This window comes from Zalophus californianus, chromosome 3 (genome assembly GCF_009762305.2).
Source record: "Zalophus californianus isolate mZalCal1 chromosome 3, mZalCal1.pri.v2, whole genome shotgun sequence".
NCBI lineage: Eukaryota > Metazoa > Chordata > Mammalia > Carnivora > Otariidae > Zalophus > Zalophus californianus.
This window is the reverse complement of record NC_045597.1, coordinates 131443096-131459005: the sequence shown is the minus strand read 5'-3', so window position 1 is coordinate 131459005 and position 15910 is coordinate 131443096. Positions and strand designations below refer to the sequence as shown.

The window sequence follows — 15910 nt, the reverse complement described above, 5'->3', positions numbered from 1 at the left end:
TGATGAATTATTGAACACTACCTCTGAAACTAAGGATGTACTATTATGTTGGCTAATTGAATTTAAATAGAAAAAAAAAGTGCTTCATCTTCAAGAAGATTCTTAGAAAAGACCCCAATAAGAACTCTAAATTGCAGGTTTATGATAACTTTAAGGTCGTAACACAGAACTGGTAAGAATTTCTAAAAGTCTAATGAAAACCTAATTGATTCATAAAGCTGCTAGCCCAAGATGAAACAAAACAAGAACTATACCACATTGACTGAACTGATGAAAATGATTATAAATTTGATGATTTCATTTAAAATATTACTAGTTCTTTAATATTTTGTTTTCACATTTAAAGGGCCGCCTTGTCTATTCCCTGTTAATCAAACCATCACTGACAGCAATTTGGTTAAGTGTATCTTTGAAACAAAGATTGAAACACACCTTTTTCTCCCTACCTGATCCCTCCAGAATTCAGAAACTCTTATTTAATATTCTTATTTTTCATGACAGTAGATACATTTGCATAAGTTCAATGTGAATCTGTTTTCATTGTAACAGGACACAATTGGGCAAATCCTTGGTGTGGCTTCCTAGCCTTGAGAGGCTTTTGGATTCCAATCTGAGATACTCTATGAAAAGTTCCAGCAAAGTACATTTAAAAGAGCTATATGGTCAATCGCTATTGTTGCTACCCTAATGTAAATAGCCAGGGCAAGTTTACTGAAATCAGACTTAATTTGCAAACAAATTACTCTTACTGTGGTTATCTTTGATAGAAATGGGGATGATTATAGAGAGAAAAATTATATTTCAGTAATATACTTTCGTGGATATCAGGTTTTAGTGCTGTTAATGTTTCTTCAGGTTTTGTTTTCTACTTATACACTGGACTGGATTCTGAATTCTTCTAGTTTCCTCTAATATTTGGCTAGAATTTCTCAAACATTTCCAGGTTTCTCCCACTCTTGACTTGGAATCACTATGAAACTAAAACTGTCTTTTTCTTGAAGGCACGCAAGCTAAAGCTGCACAACTTGACATAAACTTCTGAGAAATCACCATCACAGCTGAGGTGTGGATAGTCTTCATGCCTGGTACTATGTACACAATCAGAAAGACCACCAGAGACATTCACACTGCAAACCAGGAAAATCTGACCGATCATCTCTGCTTGCTCTCACACCATCTGAAGATGCTTTAGAACCCCACATCTAGAAATCTCAACTGGCTCCTCTCCAAACTCAGAAACTGTATTTATAAATTGCTCAAACTATTGAGCTTTCTCTTTTGTTTCCATAAAAACGCCTCTCATTAAATTACCTGATTGCTCTTCTCATATACAGGCCCAATTTAGGTGGAAGCTCCCCTGCAACACCACCTCCTAAAATCAAGCATCCTTAGTGTTCACCTTGTCCTAAGTAAGCATGAGGATGCTCGCTAATGTATCACGCTGTGCCTATGCAAATCACTTTTAAAACATTATAACCCATCTGAGACATTTAATTGATTAAATCTTATCTCGTGAGAAGCTGTGCTCTGGTGAATGTTTCAATCCTTTGCTATTTTTCTCCTTATAGTCACCATACAGACCTCTCAAGTGCATTGTATCACCTCGAGGGTTTTAAATGCCTGTTGGCAGCCACTCACTTGTCAAATGGTATCCATCAGGATCAGATAAATAGATCAAATCAACAATAACCACATAAATGATGATGAAAGCAAACACCAAACATGTGATTCTTCAGTATGATTACATCAAGGATAGGTAGTACGGAGAATAATGCTATACTGCTAGGTCATGCTTTCAGACTGCTGAGAGAATAACCAAAAGGGGGAATGGTTCAAATAAAAAAAAAAAATGGAGATCAATCTTGAAGATTTCCTGAACAGACAAAACCATTTAGTCATATAAGCAAAGCTTAATTTAGTTTATTTCACAAGACTAACATGACCTGGGTCATTTCTTCCTTTTATCTTGGGAAATCATAAGCAAAACTTAGACTGTTTCTCAAGGTTGTTAGGAGGTAACCACTATAAACTGTGAAGAATAAAGTCACTGTTTTCTCACTATATAAATTGCTTTATAACAATATTCCCCTGAGCCTCATTTCATGTTTTGGTTTGAGGGCTCCCAATCTGAATTCTGTCTTTTTGGTGTGTGTACAATAAACTTGTACTAATTACTACTTTGGTGATTCATTGGTTTTACTTCTGTTATTACTGAACTCTTGACACTGTTTCTATAAAGCATATATCTTAAGTATTTGGGGATATTATAGGATTAAAAAAAGCTATGCATACTTCTGTGCTTATAAAAATTAAGAATTCTGTTACTGATGCAATTATAATAACTAATCCAAATAAAAAGTTTTAGGAAAACTTTTATTTCCAAGCAACCACATTTAGTGTTGCCAGATTTGCAGTCAAATATAGCAATTCAACTCTCTTTCTCTTAACAAAATATGCCAATTTTTTTTCTTCAGTAAAGATTTCTTTTTACTGCTAAATCCTTGAGTCTCATAATACCAAATATACTAGATTACTATCTTACTACTACTCTAACTGACGTTTTTCTCTTCCAAGAAATGAAACCAATAGTGCTAGTTTTTAAAAAATCCTTTCTGGGACAATGTCTTCAAGGACAAAATGGTGATTTTTATCAGAGAATATAAAATCTATTTTAAGATTTTTCTCATGTGAAAGATAATGATGGAAGCATCAAACATTACATAGTAAAAGCAATATGCAACTAGTGTAGTTACAATTTTTCATTTGTTAACCAATTTAGCCAAATTAATTGTGGAGTTAAAAAAGAAAAAGGCAGGTTAATTAAAAGCAATGAGAATCTCATCATGTTGCAATTTTGGGAACTATACAGTTCCTTTGCTATAAAATGCTAAAATATATATATATATATCCAAAAATGCAACTACCAAGTCAAAAAAACAACCCATAAAATTTCTCAGGTCTTTCATACAAATCTGAACAGGCTGATGTGTAATTATTTTAAATGGAGATGCAACCTTCCTTTCCTGTTTAAAATGTAAATACACTTGGGAGAAGTAACACACTGATTTAAATTCATATGAAGTTATAAAAGACTGTGACAGTGGACCCTTTCCTGAGCAGATTTTAATAGGTGCAGGATGATGGGAATCTGGAAGGAAGAGGCAAGAAGAGAATAAGGGCAAAGGGATTGACCTTAAATATGAATCTGATCTTCAAAATTCCTTACCATCAATCCTGAAATTCCAAATAACTTCCACCACCTATCATACTTTAACACACTTTCCCTATTTGTTTTTGGAATAACAAGTCCATCCCTTTACTTATATTAAGATTTTTTTTCCCATTCTTTAAATGGCTAATCTCCCACTGCTTTCAAAGCACTTTTTCTGATAGGCTCACTATATAACATAAAAAGATGTCTTAAAGAATCAATTCTAGGTCATAGGACAGGAAGCAGGAAGCACGGCTGACTGTACCAATTTTATGAGCCCCTGACATCTGTACATTTTTTTACTAACATTTAACCTAAGTGTATTGAATCACTACTTATTGCTATGTTTTAATGCTTACAATCTTTAAAAAAATTCCAATTAGGGAGCTATTGAAAAGGCTACCAAATATTGACAGGCTCCCCTCTTAACCCTAGGATAACCCATTCATTTCTGCTGGCCTTTTAAAACCAGAACAAGGAGCACTGGGTGTTATACGCAAACAATGAATCATGGAACACTACATCAAAAACTAATGATGTAATGTATGGTGATTAACGTAACATAATAATAAACAAAACAAAACAACACAGAACAGAACATCACTGTATCCTAGAAAAAGATTTGATGCATTAATAAAGTACAAGCTTTGGTGGACCTGAAGAAAAGTAAACTTCAGGCCAGAGAATTTCTGCAAATTGAGCAATATTGCTGCATGTAGAGACTTCAATTCTTTAACATGTTAATACTGTGCTTTGTTATGAAATCAGAGCAGACGGAAGAGCAAAGGGGAAGGAGAAGTTGCATACATCCTCAGTTTGAAGCCTAACACGTTTCATTTTACTTTTTCAAACGTGTCAACACTTTTCATCAAAGATAGACTTCAGAACATTATTAAAATATCTTTAATGGATTGTTGAAAATCAACTTGACTAGAATACTACTAATTCTTAAGAACACAGATTTTCCATTGTACCTGGTATAGGAAACATGACCAGTTGGGTATTTTGTAATCCCATGCCCTTAATCAACTGGAACTGCTCCCTCTAGGGTCATCAATGGCCTTCATAACCCCAACACCCCTTCTCTCAACCCCATTGGTTTTTTCATTTCTGCAGTCTGTATTCACCTTAATCTTTTTTTGCATATATTTATTTTTATTTTTTCATTTTATTTTATTTTATGTTATGTTAATCACCATACATTACATCATTAGTTTTTGATGTAGTGTTCCATGATTCATTATTTGCATATAACACCCAGTGCTCCCTTCAATACGTGCCCTCTTTAATACCCATCACCAGGCTAACCCATCCCTCCACCTCCCTCCTATCTAGAACCCTCAGTTTGTTTCTCTGAGAATCACCTTAATCTTTTTGTAGCATTTGGGATTCTCCTTTTCTTAGCCAAGCCCTCTTTATACAACTGTAAGGACAGACTAGATCCTGGTTTCTGTCTGACTTCTCCTATCTCCATTTTCTCTCACTGACTTTAACTTTGGGCATGGCCCAAGGCTGACTCCCTAATTCATTCTATTTCTTTTGTCCTTTTGAAATTTAATCCAATTTGGCCTGAAGCAGAACTGCAAAGGAAGAAGATTTCTTCCCAGCAGCAAAATCCTCCTTTTCAGTAGTTAGTGAGTAGTACAATTGAGCATCTTGCCTTGGGATAGATTTTAAATGCAAAATGTGGCTATTGGTGACACATCCCCACTTTAGGGTCTTTGCCCTTCCTTTTCCTTCTGCCTTGAAAGGCTCTTCTCTCAGAGTACTACCTCACTCTCTCACCTTCCTCAAACTTTTGCTTCTTTTCAATGAGGCTTCCCCTGACCATCCAATGTAAAATTGCAAACTCCTACCCCACCCCTCCTTACTCTGCTCAAAGTTTTATTTTTCTATAACATTTAAAATTTCCCACACTATACATATATATAATGTATATGATTTATTATATTTATTTGTTATTGCTCCTTATGTTTGTTTTCCTGATGGAATATATGTGCCATTTTGTTCACTTGATGTCCCAGTGGCCTAGAACAATGATTGGCACTTAGTAGGTGATTAATCAATATTACTCTAATTGAGCTGGAAAACTTCGCTGTTATCTACCTTCTTTTTCTTTTCACTGCCAACAGCCTAGTCCAGGTTTCCTCTGGTGGAAATTAGCTAATTAGCATGCTAATTGCATTTCCTGTTCCTCCTCTCTTTAATCCATCTTCTTTACTGTTGGCTGATTTTCTTCCTCAAAACTCACATTTATCTTCTCATTATCCTTCTCAGAAACCTTCACTGTAAGGCCAAGTCAAAATTCCTCATTCTGGGACTTGACATCCTCCACAGTATGACTAGTCCAGCCTTACCTATGCCCAATCCTCAGTCGACTCTAGTCAAGCTGCTACTGGCGTTTTTCTTTGACAAAATATTTGTTGACCTCCTACTCTTAGGTCTCATGTGGCATAAAATGAATTTACTGTCAGTTTAGGCAACATAAACTAGAGGAATGTAAGTTTAAACAACAGCATTTGTATTAAAGAAGAAATTGAGTGGACAGAAGAAAGGCTTAAGGTGTATGAGGTCCCTATCACTGGAATGACTCTCACCTGCACTTTTCGTGTTCTGGGAAAGCAAATCATATCTATTTGTAAAGGTCCAACTTCAAATTACTCTGTGATTGATTCTTTGTCCTTAAAAAGCCATAATTCCTTTTAATAAACATAAATAATAAACATTTTGTCTTTGCACAAATATTCTGATGTGCCTTTCCTCACCTTAAGAGACAATTATTTATAGATTTCACATGCCTTCCCATCCTAAAGTGCTGAAAAGCCTCTTCAACCAGGAGGCAGCCCTTGCCTCCAAACGAAGAGCCAGATTGGGAGGAAAAGCCTGAAACGGACCTGGGCCTCTGGGGAAAGGATGTAGGGCTTACACTTTGGATTGATGAAAGAGCTGACATTCCCAACTGGGCCAACTATGTTACTGCCATCCCTAAGTGTTCCACAGTGACATCACTCCTCATCTTAACATGAAGGTTGTTCAGATGATGATGATTTCTCCAGCATTTAGGCTACCACTCCAATGCTTATGAGATTCTTCTTCAAGAAGGTCCTCCCCAATAAATCTCTTCATGTTCTTCCCCTTCTCTGAACTTCTACTTTATTTATTATGTTATATACATTAAACATTCTAGAATTTGACATGATTTTTGGCTTGAATTTTCTTGGCATATGTTGATCATTGCAAAAATTCTTGAAGACATAAATTGTCTTCCCCACAACAGTGGTCACCAAATTTTGCTAATCAATAAGGCCATCAATATGTATTCAAAAAATTCAGATTCCAGAGCTGAACTCAGATCTGCAGAAACTTAACCACTTGTCTAGATTCCAACAAATCCATATCTTCAAAATGTCCCCCAAACGATTCTAATAATTGGCCAAATGGGGGTATTTAGAGTTTACCTGGAGCTTAATAATAACGTAATTTCAAAATACCCTTTTACTTAAAGATTATTTACTTTTTTGTCTTTTTTTAACTGTTGCTGTTTTGTCTTAAATATTTCTCTGGGATAGGGCATACCACACTTCTACTTAACTAAAAGAAACATTTTTACAGTCTGAAGGTCTTTTATTTTTTTGTCACTTATCAAGCCATGGATTCATAGGGAATGGATTCCAGCAGCTCAGGCTCTTTTCCATTGGTTCTTACAAACTGTGTTTCTCTGGATGGAGCAGACTGGCACTTTATTTGTTTATAACAATGCCAACAGCATGCTGGGTAACACTATAGACTCTTCCAGTCTTGCCATGGAACCATTTGCAGGGTGTTCCTTTTTTGAACAGTGCCATTCCCCCAATGTCTATAATATCACCTTTCTTGCAGATTGGCATGTATATAGCCAAAGGAACCACCCCATGTTTTCTAAAAGACCTAGAGAACATATAGCAGATGCCTCTCCCCTTTGTGTTGGTTATTTTGGCAAATTACTGGAAGATGGTGGCTCTGGCCAAAAGGCAAAAATTATTTACTCTTAACTATTAAAAATTCATGACCAAAGTACCTGATTCCAGATATTATTGATCTACCTCATCCAGGTTTTAGATTCTAGTATTTGATTTTGTGAGTACCATAAAATATTGAAGAAAATTTTAGAATTCAAACACCTGAGATTTCACCACATATGTATACATATATTATGCAGAAACACATATTTCTCATTTTTCTTTTGATATCACATTATGTTAGATACTTTCTAAATAACATCATTCTTTAAAGCAGTGAAAATAATATTACATTGGGATAGTGATACTAATTAACTTAGTCATTCTCCCACTTTTGGACTTCTTGGGTATTTATCATTTCCCCTATAGTTATAAATATCATAACTCATATCTTTGAAATAAACAATTCATTGAATATTGATGTAATTGTACTATATTTTATCTATTTAGAAAACATTTATTCTATTTACAAAATATGATTTCATTCTTTCTTAAAATGTTCTAATCTTGGATACAATTTTTGTGCTGGTCTCTTCGATTAGTTTGCTTTCTGATTTTCAGACTTGTAGGACAATCCTCCTTCAACCACACCACTGTAAGGGGCCATGAAGTTAATCTTGTTGGCATATTCTTTTGGTTCCTATATTGGGGCTGATCTCCCTATCACCCTATTCTCAGGGGGTACTTTCAAACATCAATCATACAACAGGGAAGAAAATTGTAAAGGATAGAGATCAGGGTTCTTTAAAGCATGGCCTACAGGTCCCTGTAACAGAATAGCTGGAGTACTTGTTAAAAGTGAAAAATCACTGATCCTTCAAATTACTCAGATACTGAGGTGTAGGGCCCAAGAGAATGAAATGTAAACAAGGACTCAAGGTAACTTTTATGCATGCTAATGTTTAGAAAACCAGGCTTCCATATACTATGATATCAATGAATTTGCAACCTAGATTTAAAGTTTAGTCCAATTTAAGGTACATTCTAGATTTAAGATACATTTTATTTCTCTATAATATATGTATATATATTTATTTTATGTCACTAATAGGATTCCCCTTCCCTTCTCCCCCAACCCTCCTCCACTAAAGTGCATTGTTTTTAGAAAGTAAGAACATGTCTACGTTATCTCTGCATTTCTGCCATTGTTGAAATTCTGTTTTGCACTTAGAAACTGTTCACGTATATCAGTTGTTTAATTTTTTAACCAAATCTATGCTCTGATTAATAGCTTAGTCTTGAACATTACACAAAATTATTTTTATGATTTAAAGTGATTTCCCTCTTTTTTTCTTAAATTACAATGCTTGCCTGGTATCTTTAGGACTTTGTTAATAGATTTCTATAGTATTTGATGGAAAGCCATCTATATAATAACATAATACATGTTCACTAAAATTCTACTATGTGTCAGGTGACAAAGACTCTTCTGGACCAAATCTATGTCAGGCTCCTCTGAATCCTCTTCTCAACTAGGCTCTGACCTTGGGTTCTCTCTTTGGCCTGCTTAGTCCAGTTCTAGCAAGAATTCTGCTGAGTTAGTTTAGGGAAAAATCCTCTTTCCTTGGTATCTGATTGTCCTTGATATTAGATCAAATTCCTCATCCTCCATCCTCCATATCTTATCACCCTGGCCTGCCTTCAGTAAGAATCTTGTTGAATCAGTACAGTGAGAATTCCCCTAGGCCCAGTAATTTTCCATCCACTGATCTCTACCCTGATCCTTGGTTCTAAATCTCTATTTGTCCTTGTTGTATTAGGAGTTGAGCCCCGTCTCTCTCCCCTTCTACAAAACTCCACTGCCATAGTCCCTCTTGAATAAAGTCTTCCTTACTTTACAAGTATCATGAAATTTTTTTCTTTAACACAGGCATTGTGCTACATTTTAAAGATAGAATTATGGGAGGAGTAGTCCTTATACTTGAGAAAGTAGCCCTCTAGAATGGAAGTTTATCTCATCAGACATATTTACAAAGCAATATAATCAAATCTAAAGCAGAAACATGCACCAAGCCACAGAAAAATTATAACTGGGAAGGACAATGAAGAATTCCTTCCTATAGCTATATCTACATGGGTGAATTTAACTGAATACAAAAACTAGAAATGCCTAATTTGAAATAGCTTACTCATGCCAGAAAGCTAGCTTTATATAACATCAAGTATGGCCTGTTATAATATCAAGATCTATAGAATACTCATATCTCAATTTTAGAAACAAAAATATCTTTGATTTACTCTGCCTATTTTCATTTCAATGGTATTATTATTAGAAAAGTCTTTGCCTATTATCTCTTTGTATAATAGAGAATAGTAGACATACACAGATACACAGACACACATAAATACACACTTAGGTGTACACACACTCTTATCTCATAAAAATGCATCATCACAGTGGATGTTACTAGAGGAAAGCCCATATTCTTAATCATTTTCATTACCAAGTAAATACTAAAGAAATTTCTAGTGGTTAAGTGTCCAGAGTATTCTGGGCAGTCACGATCTCTTTTGTAATACATTATATTAAAAACCTAAGACAATGAGAAAACACCACCCACCTATTAGAATAACTAACTTTCAAAACATTGACAGTACCAAATTCTGGTTAAGGATGTAAAGCAACAGGAGCTCTCATTCATTGGGAATGCAAAATAATACAGCCATTTTGAAAGGCAATGTGGAGGCTTCTTACAAAAGTAAAGGTATTCATACCAATATGATCCAGTAACCACACTCCTTGACATATACCCAAATGAGTTGAAAACATGTCCATGCAAAAGTCTGCAGAAAAATGTTTAGAGCAGCTCTTTTTTTCATTACTTTCAAACTTGGAAGAGACCAAGATGTCCTTCAATAACAAATTGATAAACTATGGTACATTCATACAATGGAATATTATTCAGCAATAAAAAGAAATGAGTTATCTAGCCACAAAAAGACATGCAAGAAACTTAAAAGTTAAGTGAAATATTTCTAAGTGGAAGAAGCCAGTCTGAAATGGCTATCTTCTATATGATTGCAATCACATGGCATCCTTAAAAAGGCAAAATTCTGGAGGTAGTAAAAGGATCAGAAGTTGCCAGGGTTTCAGTGAGGGGAGGGAAGGGCAAATAGGGAAAGCACACAAAATTTGGGGAGTGGTCAAAATATTCTGTATTTTCCATATAATGCACTATACAGTACTATATGATATACTGTATGATACAGCAACAACGGAAATATGTCATTATACATTTTTTAAAACCCAAAGAATGTACAATACAAAGAGGAAGCTCATATGTAATGGACTTTAATTAATAATAATGTACCTACCAATACTGGCTCATTACTTTTAACAAATGTACCATACTCATACAAGATGTTAATAATAGGAGGAATTATGTGTGTTTTGGGGGAGGATAGGTAAGGATTCTCTATAGTTTTCAATTAATTTTTTATAAACCTAAAACTGCTCTTAAAAAATTGTTAACTAAAATTAAAAAACAAAAAACAAAAAACAAAACCTAAGACACCAAGTTTATAATAAAAGCCAAACCAAAACAAGACAAAAACCCTGGCAAAATAAGACAACTTCTAGAATTATGACCAAAGGGTATTTTATGCCAGTCATTCATGGTATAGAAATGCTCATCCCATCTCTGTTGTTCCATTTATTTTTAAGGTCATAATTATGTTGGTACCTGTGATGATATTGGAATAAGGCACAGAAGAAATAACCTTAGAATATCCAGGTCCCATTAGCCTGAAACCTATAATTCTGCAATATTCAGTCTGGGTTTGAATCAGACCCTAAATCTGTTGAACACTAACTTGTTTTTTTAAATGATAACTAAGACAACTAACAGGACTTACCCAACCTAGGCCAAATATTGAAGTGAGACCTAAGCTAAGCACACCTCAGACTATGGGGAGTCCTCGTGATTGTTAGGGCAGATTTTTGTCTTATGTCAACTTCCCCAGAGCCCTAGGATGACAAGGACTCTTGTCAGAATTGAAATGTACCTGTGGATTCTCTAGGAGAGAGCTTCTTTATCATTGTACTAAGAGAAAGGATGGAGAAAATATTTAAGGTTCAATTTTCTAGATACAAAATCAGGGATATTGGTCAATCTTAAGTCAAATCAACTTCATGTGAAAATTTGGGACATAAAGTTTTTTTTTTTTTTTCCTCTAAGAAAAACTCCTCTAAACCCAGGCTCCAATCACTGAGATGCAGACAAAGCCGGAGACACTTTAGTGGTTTCAAAAAGGAAAGCTTCTATTGCTCCCCAGCAGAGTTCCCCCAAATAACTGTTTATAGATGTACTAAGATTCAAACCCTTCAGCCCTGGAGCTGCTCTGGATCTGATCACCAGAGCCAGTGGTCTCTGGTAGTAAGCAGCCTCTGTACTGTATCACAGGAAGATTATCCTTTTCTATGTGGGCATGATAAGAAAAAGGTTGAGAAGCACCCAACAAGAGAATCTCTGCTAAAGATATTCTAATCCAAAATGGTCAGATTGGTGCTCTGTAATTCCCACTGTTTCTACATATCATCCTATTTCAAACATAATGATAATATCTGCCAAGGAATTATTTCTGAACATATTTCACATGAAATGATAAGGCATGAGCTACTACAAAGCTATAAACAAATTCAGAGCATCCTAGTACTTCTGATAATACCACCTAATTTGACCTCACCATTTCATCAATTTTCAAAGACTACAAAACCCAAAGTAGGAATTGGCTCTTACCCTATAATGAAAACTTCTGCACCTTGTCTCAGGGTAAAGTGTCAGGGTCTTCACACAATCCCTCCACTCCGGGACTGAGCAGTTCTTGAAGTGTCTCTACTGGGTCTAAGGGGAAAGAAAAATACATAAATAACCTTGGTATGCTTCAGCTAACATTAATATTCTTTTTCAAGTTGTTCAGATTCTTTTTTTGCCATTTCATGAAATTGCTACATAACTTGCATCAAATCATCTTGTACAAAATAATCAGCATTTACAGAACACTTAACTTGAAGAAGGAATTTTCTTCCTTTAAATCATTTTTAATCTCCCCCTCAACCACCTTTGAATGAATGATGTCCTTCCTTGTAATAACATCATATTAACTATTTTTCATGATTATTTACTTCCTTTCCCTAGATCACAATTTTATTCTTTGGTCTCATTAGTAATAGCAAAACTTTCTGCAAAATAAGTTGAAAATTGTTAGGCTTAGCCAGTCCTGTCTGTGACTTTGCTAAGACTGTTTTATTGCTCTACTCTGCTATGAAATAAACTAACACATTTTGGTCCCTAATCTCCTATGCCTAATTTTTTTTCTGACCTAAAAATCTCTACCAGAGCCCTAAGTACCCCATCAAGTCTATAAAAATACAGACCTGAGCCAGTGAAAAAGTGTGCTCTGCCAGCATGTTCTATAAGATAGCCTTCCAAAACCACAAAGTTTCAGGCATTCTTTTTTTTTTGGAACTAGCAAAGAAAATAAGCCGGCTCTGGCAGTTGATCATGGACTGCTCTAATTTGATGAATCCATTTTATACAGGCTTTAGTTGGCAAGCCTCTTTCCACTGCCTGCAAACTGACTACAGTTCTTTGCAAACTTCCTTTGCAATTCTACCCAAACACCACCCTCTACACCACAAAGAGTTATATGTTACTGAAAATACATTTTAAAAAAGACTTTTAGTGGAAATATCTAATTTTGGAGCTCTTTCTTAACCTCTCCAATTTGTTACACATACGTATATGTTTACCCATAGAACTGTCTCGAGGATAAGTGAAACCAATGGTGTAGTGCTGTGTAAAGCTCAGAGAAGTCAGGAAGACAAGGCTGTGTTCCCAGATCTAAAATATGCCCCTCTTGATCGGCTTGATTTGTCAAATGACCCGTGTATGGAGGTGCACAGTATGATGTTTGATGGTACTTCTGAACCCTACTTCTAGGAATCTTATTCTATCTTTGAAATTCTTTTTTTTAAAGATTTTATTTATTTATTTGAGAGACAGTGAGAGTGAGAGCACAGAAGGAGAGGGAGAGGGAGAAGTAGACTCCCCACTGAGCAGGAAACCCGATGCAGGGCTTGATCCCAGGACCCCGAGATCATGACCTGAGCCAAAGGCAGATGTTTAACCAACTGAGCCACCCAGGCACCCCTATCTTTGAAATTCTTAAGAGCTAATGGTGAAAGAATAGGGAAGGCAGGACAATATATCCTCCAAAGAGAGGCAAACAGCAGGTTTTGAAATAACACAGTCCTTTTTTATTTATCTTATTACAGAAAAAAAAAGTGCATACTTTATTTGGTTATGGTTATATTTATGTGAAATTTTAGAAGAGGCTATTGTGATAATCAGAACAGTGCTGTGAGAGATTAACTGGAAAGTGGCATGAGGGCACTCTCTGGAATAATGGAAAAATACCATATCTTTTTTTTAAGATTTTATTATTAGAGAGAGAGAGAGAGGAAGAGCAGAGGGAAAGGGACAAGCAGACTCTGTGCTGAGCGCAGAGTGCAAAGTGGGACTCACTCTCACAACCCTGAGATCACGACCTGAGCCAAAACCAAGAGTTGGATGCTCAACCGACTGAGCCACCCAGGTGCTCCAAAAATTCTATATCTTGCTTGGGACAGTGATTAAATAAAGAGACCCACTTGAAAAAACTCTATGGAACGATGCCCATAAAATCTACGTTTTATTGTAAGTAAATTCTATTGTAAGTAAATACCTTAATAAAAAATAAAAAACAAAGAGACTCAAAGAGACCTCTCAGTTTTGGAGTGATTTTCAGAAATCACCTAGTTTTTATGAAGGAGTATTTACCTCCTTCCTGGCCAGTGAAAAACAATTCTTCATTCTTTCATTTATGTATCCACTTAACAAAGATTTATTAAGCACAAATATATCCAGAGTTAACACAGTGGCAGCATACTAGAAAAAAAATGATGGCTAGCAAAAGAGACACAGCCTCTAGTATTGAGCTTAAAGTCTGTTGGAGGAAAATAGTCAATTGAAATGGACAGAAACAACAAGTTATGGCTATAGGACTGAGAGGAGGCCCATGTTTTAACTAAGGGCTTGCATCAAAACAGAATGAACTATGTTATGCTAAACCACAAGCTAAGCTGAGCTGAAAATACTGGTGTTCGCTGAATCATTAAAAGCTGTTAGAGTGATCAGACTAAAGCAAACTAAATAATGTTTTTCTATTAAACCAAGCCTAAATATTCTCTAAATCAACTGAATCAAAACATCAAAATACTTTTCATGTCAAATTTCATTTGGACATTGAAGTCTTTTTTTAAAACAGAATTTAGGTCTTCCACACCCTACGGCAGCTTATATATACAGCTGTCCATGAGGACAACATGGTGTTAAATGACCCTCTTTCCCATGAGTAAATTCCAGCTGGGAAGACAGGTGCATCTATTTCTGGTGACTCTGCTGCCAGTGAGGGATTTGCAGGCTCTCCCAACAACATTATGCATCCTCACAATAAATCCAAGCTTGTGACAGGTACAGTATTTGATATACAAAGTACAACCATGAATGGACCAGCATTCCAATATAAAGTACTTTTAGGTATATACAACTTCCTCATCACCACCCCAAAACACTGTTAAATGATGTCCCTCTGTGGGCAATCCAATTCTTAAAGCACATGAAAATTTTCCTTCATCTAACTGGTATAAAAAAAAATCATCTTGTTCCTTTTTATGGCTTTCTAAACTATTTGTCCAAAATCCTTTCCAAAATGGGAGGAGTCATTTATAAGATCAAAAAGATGAAAGAATATAATTTAAAAACAAACAAATAAATAAAACTTGAACCATATAATTACTGAATTTCCAAGCCTTTTAAAGAGGACTATGCTATTGTTTATTTTGTGAAACTATCTAGAAGAAAACCAACATGATTTTTTTAAAGATTACTCTAAGAGGAAACATGCTAGAAATAGTGAATAATTCAAAAAACAGCCTTGGAATGAGAAGCATACTTTAAACCAAGACCATGATGGATATTGAATGCTTTGTATTTAATCAAACAGATATCCACAACATTGCCTCTTACTATTTTCTACTGTCTTTCCTAGTCTCTGACCAGACAATTTAGGGTTTGGATTGCATTCTCCTGGCAGGACCAAAAATGGCCACTGAAACTCTAAAGTAACTGGAACTCTAATTCTCTCAAACATGAGAACCATCCCATGTATCCACAGAAAATATTGTCAGATTGTAGTTCAAACTGTCAAAAGACACTTTTATTACTTTCTAACTCTGGTCAGTGACAAATTCAAAAGAAATCCTCTATTTCTAATTAGGAATTACAGTTCCTGTTTATATAGTTTTAACATATTTAATGTTTAAGAAGTGGGTATATTTTGGGACGCCTGGGTGGCTCAGTCGGTTATGTGTCTGCCTTCAGCTCAGGTCATGATTCCAGGGTCCTGGGATTGAGCCCCATGTCAGGCTCCCTGCTCTGCGGGGAGCCCACTTCTCCCTCTTCCTCTGCCTGCTGCTCCCCCTGCTTGTGCTCTCTCTCTCTCTGTCAAATAAATAAATAAATCTTCCAAAAAAAAAAAAAAAAAAAGAAATGGGTATATTTTAACCAAGTAATGCATTTTTTAAATCCCATGTTTTATTTTTATTCCCCAACTAAATAGCTGATGATTAGAATAGTTAAGACAATGGAACATTTTCCTA

General features: G+C 35.5%; 1 protein-coding gene across 3 annotated transcripts in view; it reads right to left on the bottom strand.

Moving 5' to 3' along the window:
• Positions 1–15910, bottom strand: part of B3GALT1 (beta-1,3-galactosyltransferase 1) — a 525715-nt gene that overhangs the window by 331901 nt on the left and 177904 nt on the right. For all 3 annotated transcript variants that reach the window (XM_027591341.2, XM_027591343.2, XM_027591342.2), the window contains exon 2: positions 11949–12053. The gene's annotated coding sequence lies outside the window, so the exon portion shown is untranslated. The remainder of the gene's footprint in view (positions 1–11948; positions 12054–15910) is intronic.